The following is a 16617-nucleotide window of genomic DNA, read 5'->3' as shown; positions in this document are numbered from 1 at the left end:
TCTCCCACATCCACTCCCATTTTTTCCTCAAACTTTCGTCCCCACCCCTAACCTTATGTGTCCTGGTTCATTAACCTCGTGTGGAAGCGAGTTGGAAAAGGCTTAGACTCCCCCCCCCCTCTCGCCCCTCCCCCCTGCTAAATTTCCGAGAGTAGAGAATCCGGGTTCGATCTCATCTGCAGGATGCTCTTCGATCCGACGAGATTTCTTTGCTTTTTCACTTCACCTCGTTATCGGAGGGCCTTTTCCCCTTCACTTGTTATCAGTTTTTTTCATTCTTCCACGTTATCGTTACGACTAGGTCGTTTCCGGATGAACGGAGCAAAGGCTCCTCGCCTCGACTTTTCTCATATCGTCTCTCCAACCCTCCGACCGCCGTCTCCATATAAATTTAGTGGGAGTTCTTCGACCCGAAGCTCCCGGCGTCTCGAGATGGAGCTTCTTCTTTTTTTTTGTCTTATTCACGATTTCTGGGTGGAATTTCCCGAAATATGGCCTAAACACGGATGTTTGAGGCAATGTGATGAGATGATTGATTCATTTTCTTCTCTCCTCTTATTGATACGGATTCGCTAGCATCGAAAGAGGTTGCCTCCTCATTTTTCCTCCTGCCATTTTTCTTCGGTATTCATTTTATCTTCGTGATTACTAGCTACTTGTTAGTTAAGTCATCAGGAATTTTGCACGCAAAAGAGCGTGAAATCCAAAAATATCAGGCAATTGGATATATGCAAGATTGATGAAATATAGTAGTGGTGAAAATTTCGAATTCGTAAATGCGCAATCAAAAATCAGCGAATGGCTTTAATATGAGGGTAAATCTAAAATAATAGTAAATTACATCCAGGGGACACTAGAATATGGAATCATCTTAACCTCTCAGGTAAAGGTAATGGTATTTGATTAATATCAAGAAATAATCTTCCTTTGACCTTCTGCAACGAACAATTGTGAAATAAAAGTTTTAAAGATACGATCATTTCAGGATATGAAAATCATTCTACTTGACCATTATCCCGGTCAAGGCGATGATGAAGTTCTCACTCTAAAATTTCTGCATTTCAGTGTACATCAGCCTTTCGGTGTACATTGCGTTAGCTACTTTGTTAAAGTAGCTAACGCGACGCGTCCTGCAGTTTTTTTGGAAAAGTTCTCATTTAACAAACGGGATTTTTCTCATATTTTCGTAGGCCCTAATGTTTGAATGACCTTATGAACATCACATTACGTATTGGTAGTTAATTTCTTGGTAAAAATAAAACTATGTACATATTGTAAAACATTGTTATTTTATATTAAAATAACATCACTCTCCTACTCCAGTTCCATTTATTGGGCCATGTGTAGATCTATTCTATCAATAACTTGGGCAACTACCTTGATTAGTTACGAGTACTATTGGTCATTAGGCCATATTATCTTTAGGCATTTTTTATATTGGCATTTCGTCACTGATATGCGAATCTTTTATTCGCTCATAATATTTAGTTATTCAGCAAAAAAGCTCCGAGGGAAGTATATGAAATCGTTCAAGATGTAGTTATTGGACCTGTATATTACTATCAAATTTTCAAGATCCTCTGCAAATAATTAGAATTTTAAGTAACGCTTGGATAGAATGTTGAAAACTCTGTTGTGGGAGATTGTTAATTGGATTATATACGTAATTAATGTAAAAGTTGCTGGATTGCTCATTCAAATATGTTTGAATTATTTTTAGCCGGGCAGAGGAAATGTTTTTTTTTTAACTTGAAGAAGGCATGGTGGAAACAGAAGGTTTCAGCCTTTCTTTCTTTGCCAAGTCTCGCCGTAAAATTGTTATTCCCTCTCGACGGATTTTGATTCTTTGCTCGAAAATCAAACAATGGCCATTATACATATCAGCCCAGCATTTAAAACTTGAGAAACTCGTTGGCGAATTTATTGGATCAAAAACTTTCCCTGTTCCCGGTAAAACAAAGACTCAATCGTCAATGAATTCTTCCCTCCGCGATTATTTCCTCCAGGACGAGAGAAAAAAAGTGAAGAAAAGGAACCTAAGACTTCTTACGAAAAAGTTAATCTGCTTTAAAAAAAAAGAATGGGATAAATAACGCCAAAATGGAATCGGAAGTTGGTGCTCTGGAGCACTCTGTGTGTAAGAAATATTTTTTCACGAGAGTGTGAGGCACTTACGTCTGAAGTAGATAAGGGGGCTGCCGAGAAAGGGTGGGCGCAAAGGGGAGAGAAGGAGGAGTGCCCCCCAAACTCCCTTCCCCCCCCGGGGGGTAGGTGCAGAAGAAGGATGGGGCGGATGGATACAGAGGGGAAGTAATGGGGGAGGGGAAAGAGTCAGAGGTAGCAAGGGCGGAGAAAGGAAAGAGTCTGATCATTTTGAAAAGAGCGCATTCGGAGATAATGGTGGTGGAATCGTTAAAAAAGAGAGCTTCTGAATTTTGCACTGGCGGGGCTCGAGGGACGGGGTGAGACTGGAGAAGGAGCTATCGGATGGAGGAGATGTGATGAGGTGGAGGAGTGGGAGGGGGTGAACTCCAGGGGAGTGCGCAGGGAGAGGGAGTGGGTTGGGGAGGTGTGTGCCTCGGAGAGAGAATGAATGGCGGTGTTTGATCGTCGCCTCCTCTTCTTGGCACATTCTCGAAAGCGATAAATGCCACGTTACCATTTCCCGCTCTTCCCGGGGAATATATAAGCAAGAGCGGGGTAGAAAATGTGCGAGGGAGCGTTAATTGATCCTCGCGATTTTTATTTTGGGCCCCATTGTGCTGAAAAATACGGCGATGCACGTACGTGGGTGGGCACATGCATCCCTGCCTCGAAGTAATGGAATGCTGCACCTTTCTATGTGCTCGAATCGTTCCTCGTTCCACTGAGAAGCAATTCTGTAAACCTTCCTAGGTAGCTATTGAGTCATGAAAGGAGTGTTCATTAATGCCCTCGATGTGGCCCTTTCAATCCGCCAATATCTATCCCAAACCAATGGTGCCCCCCGTTATGAGTGCGCTTCCCTAAACTCATATTGCTTAGCCGTCATCACCTCATCCCTCAAGCAATTACGATGCAGTATTCGAAACTGATAATTTAAGAGTAGCGTGTGGTTATTCAAGAATCATGCAAAACCTGGTGAATTTCGCAGGGGGCCTAGATAAGTTGAATTTTTTTATTTGTTAAATATTGAACACATTTGCGCCATCCCTTGGAGCTAGCGTCGGAGACATTTATTACCATGTTGACCTGAGATTCCTCTTCACGGGCCGCAAACTGGGAATTGGTTGAGAAATGTTTTCGTAGTGCTAATCCGGAGGTTCGATGTGAAAAGAAACCGATAGGGAAATATTTCCTGTGGATGGATCATTAATGCTTCTCAAGAGACTATAGGTCTCTTTGTTTTGAATAAATATTGCTGTTAAGCTTTATCAACTACTTCGCCACGCAAATTGGAAAACGAGCGGTTCTAGTACTTGAATATATTTCGGGTATTTTGAACGATGTTGCATCTATATTAAAAAAGATACCGAGTAGTTAAATCAAATGCATTTTACGTTGATATTATTACGCAGTCAGTCAGTATTATAGAGCCATCGTATCATTTTTGGTGTGTTTCGGAACAACCAGAAAACTCCGATTTGGGTTGCTGGCAATTTGATTAGCAATAAATATAATTGCTGGTCACTTATTTTCAAAACTATTGGACAATAAAGACCACTGTCTTTCATATTTCATAGCCATAATATTAGTTGTCGCCGTATTAACATTAGAATCGATGGAGGCATTTATTCAATCAGAAGTCTTCGCAGTCTTAAAAACTTCAATATATAGAGGTAAACTAACGTAGGTACAACAAAATTACTCATATCACCTAGCAAAAGTGATGACAAATTTACCTCCTAGTAACTTGGATTTATTCAAAAAGATGCTATTTTAAAAGGTTTATGGTAGATAATTTAAGGTAGCATACTTTGAGTTCATTCTCTGTGAAAAATGGTTAGATGAGTGGTCATTTTTTCAATTTATTATTTAATTTAACACAAATGTTGATAAATTTTCATCTTAACATTTATTGAAATCATACCGTATTGATGGGATCATTCTAGTAGACCAACCCAAAATTCTGCCTAAGTCTTAACAAAACGCAATCGGCGAATATTTTTGCGAGTCTCATCTCAGCAAATTAATACAGATGTTACATTTAACAGCCCTAATACAGAGATAGCCTGAAAGCTGCGGCTTTCTTGCTGTAATAGTTTTCACTATGTGAAGAAAAACATATGCTGTCGTTATGAATATTTTTGTAAACCTTTTTCCCCAGTTTACGGCATTATCTTTGCATACCCTATTAATGGGCGTCGAAACGGGAGATATAACACAGAGGGTTATAGCAATTAGTCATTTCGAACAAAACAACTACACGTGTTAAATATTTTCCATATAAAATTTCCAAAAAAATAAAAATGCTGAAAATTTTCCCTGGCCAAGGAAAATATGAAATATGTTACGATATGTCATTTGATATTTTATGAATACATGTTGTAAGCAATCTACCAAATTAAATCAGTGTGAATGTTGCCCTCGAGGATCCTTGCAAATTTTATTTTATTGACTGATTATTACCCAAATCTCTTTGAAATTAAATTTACTGCTTACATAATGGAAATAATATCCAACGATAAAACAATTTTAATATCCCTTTGGTCTTCAATAAAAATTATACATTTCATCGCTTTTCAAGTGACTTATTAGAGATACACCATTTTTTAACTTTAAAGTGGCTTTCAGAATCATTTTAGCGACATTTTCCGTGATTCTTTTTAATGCAACATTATTGCAACCTTTTTCTGCGTCACACTGCTGGAATTTTCAAAAATGAGTGCACTGTGATAACAAAAGACGTTTTATGAATCATAATTTAACCTTAATTTTCATCATCGCCTGTAATTCGACTGCTGATAATAAAAGGTATTTCATTGTTTTGCTACTCATGCGGGCCGAGAAGAGTGGTAGGTCTAATAAACGTTCCTCGTACAGCTTTGTCTGGATTCTTTCCTTCGGTTAATATAAATGTAGACGTTCACTTAGCGAGATCAGATTGAAGGAAAATAAAGTAGTTTCATTTTATATCAACTACTGGCCATTTCCATCAGAAACTAAGGGGTGAGTTACTCGAAAACGAGCAGAGCTCCCCGTTTTTTTTTAAACACTTAAACGTTTCGGGAGTTTTCAAAGATTCTTTGTTTCTTGGGCGGGGATTCCGAGTAAATTTATTTTCTCACCGCCTTCCCACCATTTTCCTTTCTCCGGAATAAAAAAAAATCGCATAGCACCGTGCTATCGAAGGGTGGAAGCGTGAAGAGAGAGAAAGAGAGAGGAAAAAAAGGAAGATAAAATGAGGTAGGAAAAAAGTGAAAAATAAACCCCAGAACCAAAGCCCAGGAACACGGAGGCTATTTTCTTTTAACGACACAAGGCACTCGGGCGTGTTTGCCCATAAAAGGAGGGATTATGCATGTGGAGGGAGTGGGGAGGAGGGGATGTGGAGGACGGGCCTTGGAGAAGGAGATTCGGAGGGATGGGAGGAAGATGTGCGTTCGAGGGAGGGAGGGCAGATGCACCGGCCGACTTGGGGCGGTGGGCGCCGCAAGGGGAGGGTTCGGAGCGACGGGGAGGGATTCGTGTGGCCTGCGCGTGTCATTCCTTTCCCGTGTGTGTGCGCGAGCGCTACACTACACTAAGGGTGTGTGTGCTGGTATGTGCCCCAAGTAGAATGTGTGAGCGGGTTCTAGGATGAGGGCGGTTGGAAACGGTTGGGAAGGGGAGGAAGATGTGTTTGGGGTTCGTGGAGACTCCCGTTTTCGATTTAGTCGAGATGGGGAATGGCTTTATTTGGGCCAAATCATTGGGCGCCTGAGAACCAACCGAACACTCCCTAACGCGCGCACTCTCCTCAAACGTAAATAATATGTATATAATCATAACATTCCTTTCGGTGGACTTTTCATTCGGAACAGAAACCTAAAATATCAGTCGATAAACGTTGCGAATCTGTATAATGCAAAAAAAAGCTAAGTTGGGAAGAGTTGAACGAAAGTATCCGAGGAAAAATACGAACAGCGACGAATGTTTATCAGACCGATGGTTTAAAGCTCTGGGATAACAGTATACGAGAACTGAGAGATGCATATTGTACTTTACAAAATTTATAGCCGATTTAGGAAAGATCTTCGAATCCGGAAGCATTATTATAAAGGGAGTTAAGCTTCCAGTGATCATGTAAGGAAGGCAGGATGAGTTTTGACGAAGGACTGGAGCAGAGGAGCGATGAGGACTTGGTGAGCCCAGCAATCCCCTGGCTCCACACTCGACATCCACATCTTGAAACTCGGGTTGAAATTTCGCGCAAAAGATTATGAGCACCGTTTTTGGAGGTGTACCCCTGATTAAGGGCATTTAAGTTTCTGGGAGGGGAGTAACATTTGGGCGGGAGGGGTAGACATTAATGTCACACGGACGCAGTGATGCAAAGGGGAGGGGTGTGGGTGAGGAGGAGGTTCCGGGGCATGGGAGAGAGGGGGAGTCAGGACAGAGGTGGGAGGGGGACTTCGAGTAATGGGGGGGGGAGACAAAGTGGAAGGGGGAGAGGGGGAGGGAGGGGGAGAGAGAGAGAGAGAGAGGGGACCCGGATGGCATTTGGGAGCCGATATTGATCCGTTCCCATCGATGGAGCAAAGGCTTAGCGTTTCGCTCCGAACGAGCCCCTGTACCGCGCCTGTGGATTCCCAGGGATCTTCTCACTCCCAGCTTCCCCTGCGCCCTCCCCGCCATTCCGCCCACGCCCGCATCCTCCCCTCCGCCTCGCCCGATTCCGCCCACGCACGCGGGATGCGGACGGAGGGAGAACCCTTTGCCGCCCACCCCCCCTCCCTTCCACCACTCCCCGCCCTAACCCGACACGCAGGCGGACTCACGGTTAGTGCCTACACACAAACCCATCCCCCTCCACCTCTTCCTCACACTCCCTTCCCCACCGAGAATGACGCGAGTGGAGGGGGGAGGGATTGACCCGGATTGACCCGTGCACCGCGCGCGTCGGATGCTGCGAACCACCTCGTCGCGACTACACACACGCGCGCGCGCATACTTATAAAAGTTTGCATAGCGTCGCGATCGATTTCGGGAGAGCACGGACGGGCGGTTTTGGGTGCGGGGGGCAGTGGGGGGGGGTGGGATGGAGTCAGGGAGTGGGTACGAGGGAGGAAGTTGAGAATCGAGCGGAATGAAATGGGCTCCGGGTGAATTGTTGGTATTGACGACTCGATTATTGGTCCAGGTGTTGCATTATGTTGTCGGATTACGAAAATGGAGAATTTCTATGGTCGTCAAGAGGGGAGGGATGGGTGAATGGGAAGGAGAAGTGGAGGTGATGGGTTCATGGTTGATTCACTACGTTTTGTTAGCCTCCTTTTGTACAGTAGGGTCCGCCATTTCTCACGTTTGTTAAAATTTCTTGACTTTCATTTTGAAAGCAGTCAAATCAAAAATCACTGGGTACATTTTATGAATGAGGAAATATTTTGTATTCTAAAAAAATGTATATTGTCACAGATAATTTTTCCTATAGTTTATTAGTGCCTCAAATACAACTTAGTGAGAAATATCCATATCTGAAACCCAACTTCTTCTAGAATTTAGTTGCAAATGAGTACTTTTTCAAATGACAAGCATTTTATTATATCTCGTTATTGCATTAAGCATATGTAGTATCCTTGTTCCTATTTCGTTTTCTAATATTATACCATTTAATGATTTTCTCGTTTGTGGTGCAATGCAGAATGGATGAAGGTGGAGGGGTAATGGTTTCCGGCTGTAGTATATGATGTGTGGCTTTCAAGTTCCCACAACGGCTCTGTTCAATTGCAACTATAAATTTTAATTTAGAGATTCTCCGATTCGTCAGTACTCCCTTCGTCATTCAAGACCCATTTTAGCCGACGAACTTCTTAATCATGTAGGAGCATTAAAGTGCTCTTTCATGTTCATTTATAATAAAATAATCCTTTTTTTCAGTATAAATGTCTCACAGATGGCATTTCCTTTTCAGGCCTTCAAAAATTGCGCTTTCCATCGATCGACTCCTCACTAAAATTTGATTATCAAATTTTCCTTCAATTAGTTGAACACCATTTTTAGATGGAAATCTTCATTTCATCTTAAAAGATTTGTAAATAATACTTCCATCGCTATATTTTCGGGAAATATTGTCCTCTAAAATTGTATTCTGGTTAGTGTTGTCAACAGATAAGTTGGATGGATAAATTGCATCGAGAGAAGTTTGATAAGGCAAGATTCAAATAAATCAGTTTTTGATGTAACGCATTTTTTGAACTTAAAATATTAATACAAACTAATCTTATAATATTATTAAATTTATTTCTTAATTACTACATTTTAGATGATATATTGGTAAACTGTAAATGAAGTAATTATGAAATGAGACTTAGAAATTTTGGAATGGAGAAAGCCTAAAGTTTTACTATTGCTTCCCAAATTATTGGTCATAATTAATGAGCCTGCGTTATTATTTATCCTTCATTAGCTAGCATTGAGGTCATTCTAAGAAGTATGTGTTCGATCATTTGCGTGAAAATCCAGCTTTATGTGGGAATAGATGAGGAATTATCGGAAATTACAGACCTCATTAAAAAATATCATAATTATGGATTTCTGCATCCAACGAGCGTTTTTCTCTTTGAATACACGATAACTAGTCTAATTGCAGGAAGAATTTAATAAATATCAATAAAATAATACTATATAAATAATTGTTTAAAACAGAATTCTAAAATTAAATTTCTCAACAGTTTAACTGAAAGAAATAAAATAAAATCGAGGGAAGAATTCGTAATTGAAATGCATGTACTCTTTTACCAATTTCGTTCCGTCAGTTGCCTGCGCGCTGATCACACGGGTGATTATGCAATAATAAACGAAACATGATGGAACCGGTTGGCTTTCGTGTCATATTGGGAAACTGATTGTGATTTGATGAAGAGTCGAGTGACAGGTTGGCGTCATGCCTAATTACCTACTCTTCACGATTAGGTCTTCGAGAATTAGTGCCTATTCTGACATTTGAACGCATACTACTGCTCACTAATTAATGAAACGAACTTATTCACTACCCAAGGGGTTCCTGTGATTTTATTTTTGTTTGATGTCAAATGTTTCCTATTGTTATCTAATTTGAATAAATTGCGGGATGTTGTTCTCTTGATTTTTATTCAGTCATTCGGATACGGTAATTCGATAGTATCTGCTGGTATGAATAATTTTAATTCGAAACGGCATGACTGCAAGGTTGCTGTTGTTGATGGTGGAAGCGTTGTGCAGTTGTTCTGGAAACTAGAAATAATTTCGTTTAGAAACGCCTTTGAAATGTTGTGTATAATTCGTAGGTTTTTAAGACGTAGGCATTGATTTTTTGTACGGTAAATCCCGAGTGGCCCAAGTGGTCACAGAAATTATCTTCAATGATATACAGGATATATATATATATATATATATGTGTTTGTGTGTGTGTGTGTGTGTGTATCTATATATATTCATTCACCCTGCGTATTCAGAACTATTCCACGAAGATTTTTTCAAACAGTTCTTTCCTCCTCCTGAAAGTAAGGGAAGAGTAAACAAACGACGGATTTCATCGGATTTTAACTCTCACGGCGGAAAGCCAGACAAAGAACGTTTCCCCATCTTTAATTCCATTCCACGAAATGGCTTAAAAATTCATATCAACTCTGCGGGAGACCGATTCAGTTATTCGTTTATTTTTTTCGCGTTCTGTGGATGAGGTGGAGGGAACGTACAGTTGGACGACATGCTATATACGATTGGGATTGGTTCATGCGTGAGGATTTCATTCCCGGGGAGAAGGGGACGATGCGAGGGATTAAATGTTGACGGAAAGAGGGCGTGTGTGTGTGTGTGTGTGCTTGGTGGCGGAAGAGGTGGATGGTGAGAGGGGGGAGAGGATGATAGTGAGGCGCCAAGAGGAAACGGGGCGATGCCGTGAAAGAGGGATGAGCACTACTCTCACTCCTTGCGAATATCTAGCTTCGATGAAATAGGAAAAGGCTATTTAGCGTATATAATCGTGGGTGTGGCATTACGATTCCCTCTGCTCTTAAACATATCAACTTAATTTTTGCTGGCCCTATTCCTAAAAATAAAATTGATGGGTTATTTATAAATGTGGTTGAAATGTTTCCCGTATATAAATCTCGCCCGTAAAATAATAAGATAATTTTTATGCGTAACTTACGTACATATACTCTATCTACACAAGGTAGTTTCTCTCCGTAAAGTTTTTGAAGAGATTTAAGGTTTCCATACTAAAAAGAAAGACTCGTACTTTTCCACAGATTTGAAAACCTGTGGAAAAGTACGAGTCTTTCTTTTTAGTATGGATATTAAATACTTCCACGAAGTGAAGCCTGAAACGATAGAATAGATTTAAGGTTTGTTTAAAACGGGGAAGTATACAGGTTATTCATTTTCCAGTGTTGTTCCCATTTTGCTGAAAATGTGCAAGTCGCAATAATAATATAATGAAGTATAATATGGTTCACACTTTGAATATGGGTGAGCAGTTTTAAATATTAATGCTTTAAATATTAATGCATCAATTTGGGCTTCCCTATTTTGGCAACAAACTCAGATGAGGGATAAATAATTTGTTCTGGGAATTTTCAGCATCAAAATCGCTGAAAAAATTCTCAGGATTTCTTTGAAGTACACGTAAATCTACACTCGCCTATTTCGCTCGGCTAATCATACCTGTTTTATTTCATCTTTACGGTCGTGACTTCCACCACTTATCACATTAAGGGTGCTACTCTGTGGTATAGTTCTGTTGGGTTTGCTTCCCACAAATATCTTTAGCAAGATCATGCCACATGTGCCTCGTATGAAATATTCGAAGAGTTTATCTCTCCGTTTCTTCATGATATTCCATTTGTCTCTCTCTTCTCCCACTGTTCATGGAATGCCTTATTCAGTCACTCATCGGAAACTATTTGTTCCACGTTTCCGCTTCTTCCTGTCACCTATTCACTGAGATATCCAGTCAATTTCTCGAATCCATAGAAAATACTCCACGTGTAAGGTTTTTGAGGCATTTTGATATTGGGCGTTTTTTTTCTAATAAAAGAACTTATCGCCTCTTTCTGGTTAATTGTATCCATAGTAACTTTGTGGAATTGCTTCATATCAGCTGATGATGTCGATCTTCGACGAAACCCGGGTCGTACAATAAAGCTCTTCTGTGGGATAACATAGTGTATTTCATTTTGTTATCGCCTCTTTTTGCCTTTAATCATTGCGTTAGATAGCTAAATTCGTCTTAGATTATAATGATAAATTTCTTCACTATTTCTGTAATTACCTAGGTTTAATTCAAAAATAGTATTAAACAACTCCGAGACATATCGGTGTTGCGATTTATCCTTCTGCAGATAATTTTCAAAGTTCTATGGTTATCTTTACGGTATGCGTACGTCATCTTCTCCATTTAAACAGGAAATTCACGTCCAGATCCTCTTCTCTTTCTGGCAACAGAGCATAGCGTAGAGTGATAACTCAGTTCAGTTGGGCTGCGTCTTTCCCCTAGCATTTTAAATGATATCGAAGGCAATATAAAAAATTCCTTGGAACTTTTTTCCGCGGAAGTTTTTGAATTTCCTGATCCTGTGGATTTTTAGTTAAGCCCTCGGAATAGCGTCTCACAATGTCTTTATTTTCGGCTGTTTTTGTGATAATTTTGGTTTCGTTGTAAAGTCTTTGTGAATTGACTTTCTATTTCTTTAAGAAGGAGCCTTATTTTTAAACTAGAATACCACCTCGAATTGCATTTTAAAATACCTTAAAAACAGATTTTCACTATCCTCTATGAAGTGCCAATGTTTCTGTGTGTATAAGTAACGTATGCGTGTGGCATAGAAACAATGTTCAGCGTTAATTAGCTCCTCGTTTTCTCCGTTTTTACGTACATTTTTACATTCAATACAATATTTATGACCTTTGGTCATCATCGACTTCCTGCTTAGATTATTCAAAACAAACTTGCTTTGAATTGACCTCTGCCGTTGTCTAAACCTGCATTTAATATTTCACCATAAAAAATTTAGTTGTGATTTGATCGATTGCTATGTAAGTACATGGGTGGTCTGAAAGGTTTCCGACTCAGAACATTTCGGAAAAAATGTCTTTTATCTTTGTTAGGTCGGAAACTTTTCAGTCCACCCTCATTAATGGCAATGACGAATTCGAACAGAGGAAGGAAAAATATCTTAGAAAAAGCACACGAATGAATTCTTGTTATGTTAACTAGAAATAACGTTAGGTATGAAAATTTAAATTACATATTCCTTATTGGACAGGAGCTATCACTGATTAAATTTGTGTTCCTGGCTAATATGCCAATTATGCTATGGCAAGTGGTTTGAGCATGAGGAAATTTAGAACAATATCATTACATCCAGTATAACAGAACGATTAATGTCTATACAGGAAGTAAAGGAATAATTTCTTCTAATTTAAAAACTTTTTGCCTAGAAAATACCCATTATTATCGATAGAAGAATCAACGGCAATGATACTAGTGAATAAGAACTTGGGTCTTCGATTCGAAAAGAGAATATAATGTATAAAAATAGAACCAAAATAGACTCCGGGCAAAGTGCATAAAAAGGGCGTATTGATTTGCTACATTTTTACGAATGTGAGAAGTGCGCCACGGCCTCTAGCGTGACGGTTGGAATTATTTAAAGCGTAAATCTATACAGAATTGGTGAAATTAAATGATTTGGCAAAATAATTGATAAGTGGCTTAGTAAAAATAGTAAATCTTTCATCTGGACAAAATCCTTAATCACAAAGGTGGAAGTCAAAACACTTGACTCGGCATTCAAATGGAATGAATCACGTAGTTATTACTTATCTTTTTAGATGAATATTAAACCACGCGATAACCGGTGAAGTGACTTAATGATTAGTACTATATCTTGGCTCTCTATACCAAACGTTTCTAAGATCGCAGTTCGTATGAGTAGGGAATTGTTAATTGGTAAAAAATATGACCAGGGTAATAGCCGATACTCTATTGCGCAATACTTCCTTTCGTTAATTTGTTTGGCACAACGCCTGACAGTGGTGTGCTGAGTTACAATAGCTTGTCCGCCTACACAGATACATTAAGGAAATCAATGAAGTGCAAAAAGTCTTCAAGATAAAAATGCACAGTGGAACTTTCTTTCTGAAGTCTAGCCTCACTGTCACCAAAACCGCCTTTCCCATTAAACACGTATTTTCAAGTATCTGTAATTTCCTCAAGATCTCAAAATTTTTTATGGAACGTTTCTGCAAATTTTGCATTCAATCTTGTCAAGATATTCTGTTCGTAATGGTGACGAAGAGTACAGTTTAAACCGTTGTTATGAACTAAGTATTCGTATACTATACTGTGCAGAATAATTCGTATGTCGGAAACCCAGCCGTTGGTTTAGGGGTGTTTGACTGGAGAATATTCTTGAAGAAGTATTTTTTAAGTGCTTGGGTTTTATCAAGCAACATGTAAATCACATTTTTCCAACACAATTGTGTATACAGAATTACAATAGGTAATATGCAGTTGTAATACGTAAAATCCATTATTTTATAATTTACGGGAATGGAACCCATATAACTGAATTCTAAATGTTACTGAATATTGAACATACTATATGATACGGGCAGTATATTTATTTTCCTACGATAATGACATCCCTATTTTGAGAAGTGAAACCGAGCAACATGTAATAACAAATGCTCATTTGAATTGGATTTACTTTGTTGTTTTAATGAAAGCAAGCGTAATAAAGCAAAGTTGTTTCCCATATGCTACACTTGTAGGATCATTGCCAAGAATCAGTAATGTCACCAACCGCTGGGCAATTTCCTTCATAAACCTCCTCCTCTGAGGTCTATAATAGTCCATTAAATGAAGAATACAATGTATCTTTCCACTATCCAAAAGAACAATGGAAATATACATTGTATTCTTCATTTAATTAACATGAATTTCCACAACGCTGAGCCGGGAATAATTGAATATGTCTATTATTGTCCTTTGAAGAGAAATTAATATCTGCACTAGGAACTGTTCCTTAAGAGGAGATAAATAATTCCTAGCACTAAAATTGTCGTGGACAACCCACTCGCGCTATCATAGCAAGAGGTTATTTTTACCATCACAAAAGTATATTCAGCCGACGTATTGAGTGGAAAAAAATTAAGAGGTGCTTTCGAACAATCTTCAGATTGAAACTATCTAATAATATGGTGCAAATACTCCAAATATTTTAGCCATATCTGTGGAGTACGCACTCTCGGTTTATTTGGTCGTGAGGATTGTACAAAAATGAGTTTTTTTACTATTATTTATGGGAGAAAATGTGCGACCTTGCATTTAGGTTTCTTTCGAGACTGCCTCGTTAACGACAAGAGGAAGTTTCTCAAAATATTTTCAATATTTACATTTGGAACAGATGGTTTTTAGAACGGTTAATCTTGAAGCCTAATTATTAAAATATTCCCTTTTCAGTGGACAGGTTTTATTACGTGATACTTCAATGATAAGTGATGGTTAAAGAGTTAACGGATGTAGACCTCGTTATCTTGAGGTCCTTGTACCATGCATCAATCCATTTCATCGGCGTCAGTACAAGAACTGGAATTATGTGCAATTTTACCCTTCCATATGCAATGTAGAATTCTATGAGATAGAGGTTGTATCAGTAATGCCAGGAGTCAGTACTAAGGAAGTTTAAGGGATGCAAGACGGTATGGAGAACGGAAGTGACCAGTCTGGAGGGAGGTCTGTGATTTCGTATGTCTTATAATAGATTAATGATGAAGGGGGAGGTTGGTCGGGTTGAGGACTGATGAATCCCTTGGAGCTGTGACGTTCGAAAAGATGTAGGTGACCATGGATTAACCATTTCATTTCAATGAATTATCCACATGAATAGCGTTAGTAAAGAACTCTGGGAAAAAAACAGCAATCGTCTCCAGAAAAATTTGCAATTACGAGAAAAAAGTGTCATGCGCATTGAAATTATGATTTATGATGATTCGATGACGAATGACTAATCATTTGTGTCCACCAGCTCATATTATTTTATATTAATCTAAACGTTACCATAATATATAGTATATTCTTTAACTGAGGGAAATGTCGAAAATTTTCTCCAGAGCAAGCTGCTGCGTACACTTTTTCATTATACGTAAGTAGTGGAATTCCTTTTTTCAAACTGCTACCGTGGGAGGAGTAAAAAATGCATGCCAGTCTGCTTCGCAGAATTCTGGATGAGTACTAATATTATCTCGCAATATGAAGAGGTTTAATATTCTCTGCTTCGAAGAATTCGTAACACGCAATTTTGTAACCGGTGACATAAATTTACGTTGGGATTTGCTTTTTCGATTCCCAGGATGCAATTTTATCCTATATCCTTAAGCTTAATCTTTGCTAATTTGATGAAGCGGCTTCAAAACGGATAGGAATTTTTATCTTCTCTCCCGCATAGTTTTTTGAAAACAAAAATGAATTTCGGCTGAAGGAAATTAGTAACTCGACTGAGAGGCATTTCAGTCTTGTTTGTCTTTTATTGTGAGGAATAGTGAATTTAAGCAGCCTTGTTTTGGTAACTTTATGAAGTGGGGAAGGCGAATATTTAAAGTTAGGCTCGGAGTGAGGAGCCTAACGAAATATTCATTGAGTAACGAAAAAAATGACTGTAGTTAATATGAGGGCTATGAAAGCATGAAAATAATTTGCTCGAGCTGCAAGGTACGCTTCAAATTTGACTAAATTAATGAAATAGCAGGAGTTTGTCGGGGATATTGCGTATCTGCATTCTGTATAGGGCATAATTTTATTTTATTCCAGATCGCAATTAGGCGCGGTATTAATATTTTCAGTGGAAAATATTTCCTCATTTATGATGGAGCGCAGTTTCGACGCAAAAATACTCTACATTTTGTTTTATACGATGGCTAATGAAAATTTTTCGTATTTATTAAAAATGCAGTAGGAAGAATGCTGAGGGAGGATTGTTTTCTATTTATTTTTTTAACTTGTAAAAGGCAAAAGTCATGTTTCAATCAAATATAGTAAATTATTACGCAAATGAGGGACAGTGGTATGGACCTATTTCGGGATTTTTCGCTTCCTCATTGCACATATTAAACGGAAAAATCGACACTAAAAATCATAGCTCATATGTACAATATGCATGCAATGCATTCAAATGCATATAGCTTCTTTATATTTTAGTAATTTTATCGTCCATGAATATTTTCCAATTCCTTATTTGAATTTGATTATTTATGGTAGACTCCAAAGAAAGACTGAACTCATCATTACCAGAAAATGTGCTTTTAAGAGAAAATACTATAGTAATTTAACCTGACAGGCACTATTATACAAACTTATTTGCTAAGAGATACAAAGTCAATCTTTACTTTGTGATCAGATGATCCATCTACACTGTGTATAATATTTAGTACACTTCCCCGAATTTGTAGCAC

The 16617-nt window shown here is 38.7% G+C and overlaps 1 protein-coding gene across 1 annotated transcript in view; it reads left to right on the top strand.

Annotated features, from left to right (window-relative positions):
• The window catches only part of LOC139688347 (oligodendrocyte transcription factor 2-like), a 147014-nt gene that overhangs the window by 26905 nt on the left and 103492 nt on the right, over positions 1 to 16617 (top strand). The gene's annotated exons all lie outside the window — the stretch shown is intronic.

Source organism: Hetaerina americana, unplaced genomic scaffold (assembly GCF_022747635.1).
Source record: "Hetaerina americana unplaced genomic scaffold, ioHetAmer1.1.p SCAF_1, whole genome shotgun sequence".
NCBI classification, from domain to species: domain Eukaryota; kingdom Metazoa; phylum Arthropoda; class Insecta; order Odonata; family Calopterygidae; genus Hetaerina; species Hetaerina americana.
Note: the sequence above shows the minus strand (reverse complement) of the source record. Positions and strands in the feature narration are given on the sequence as shown.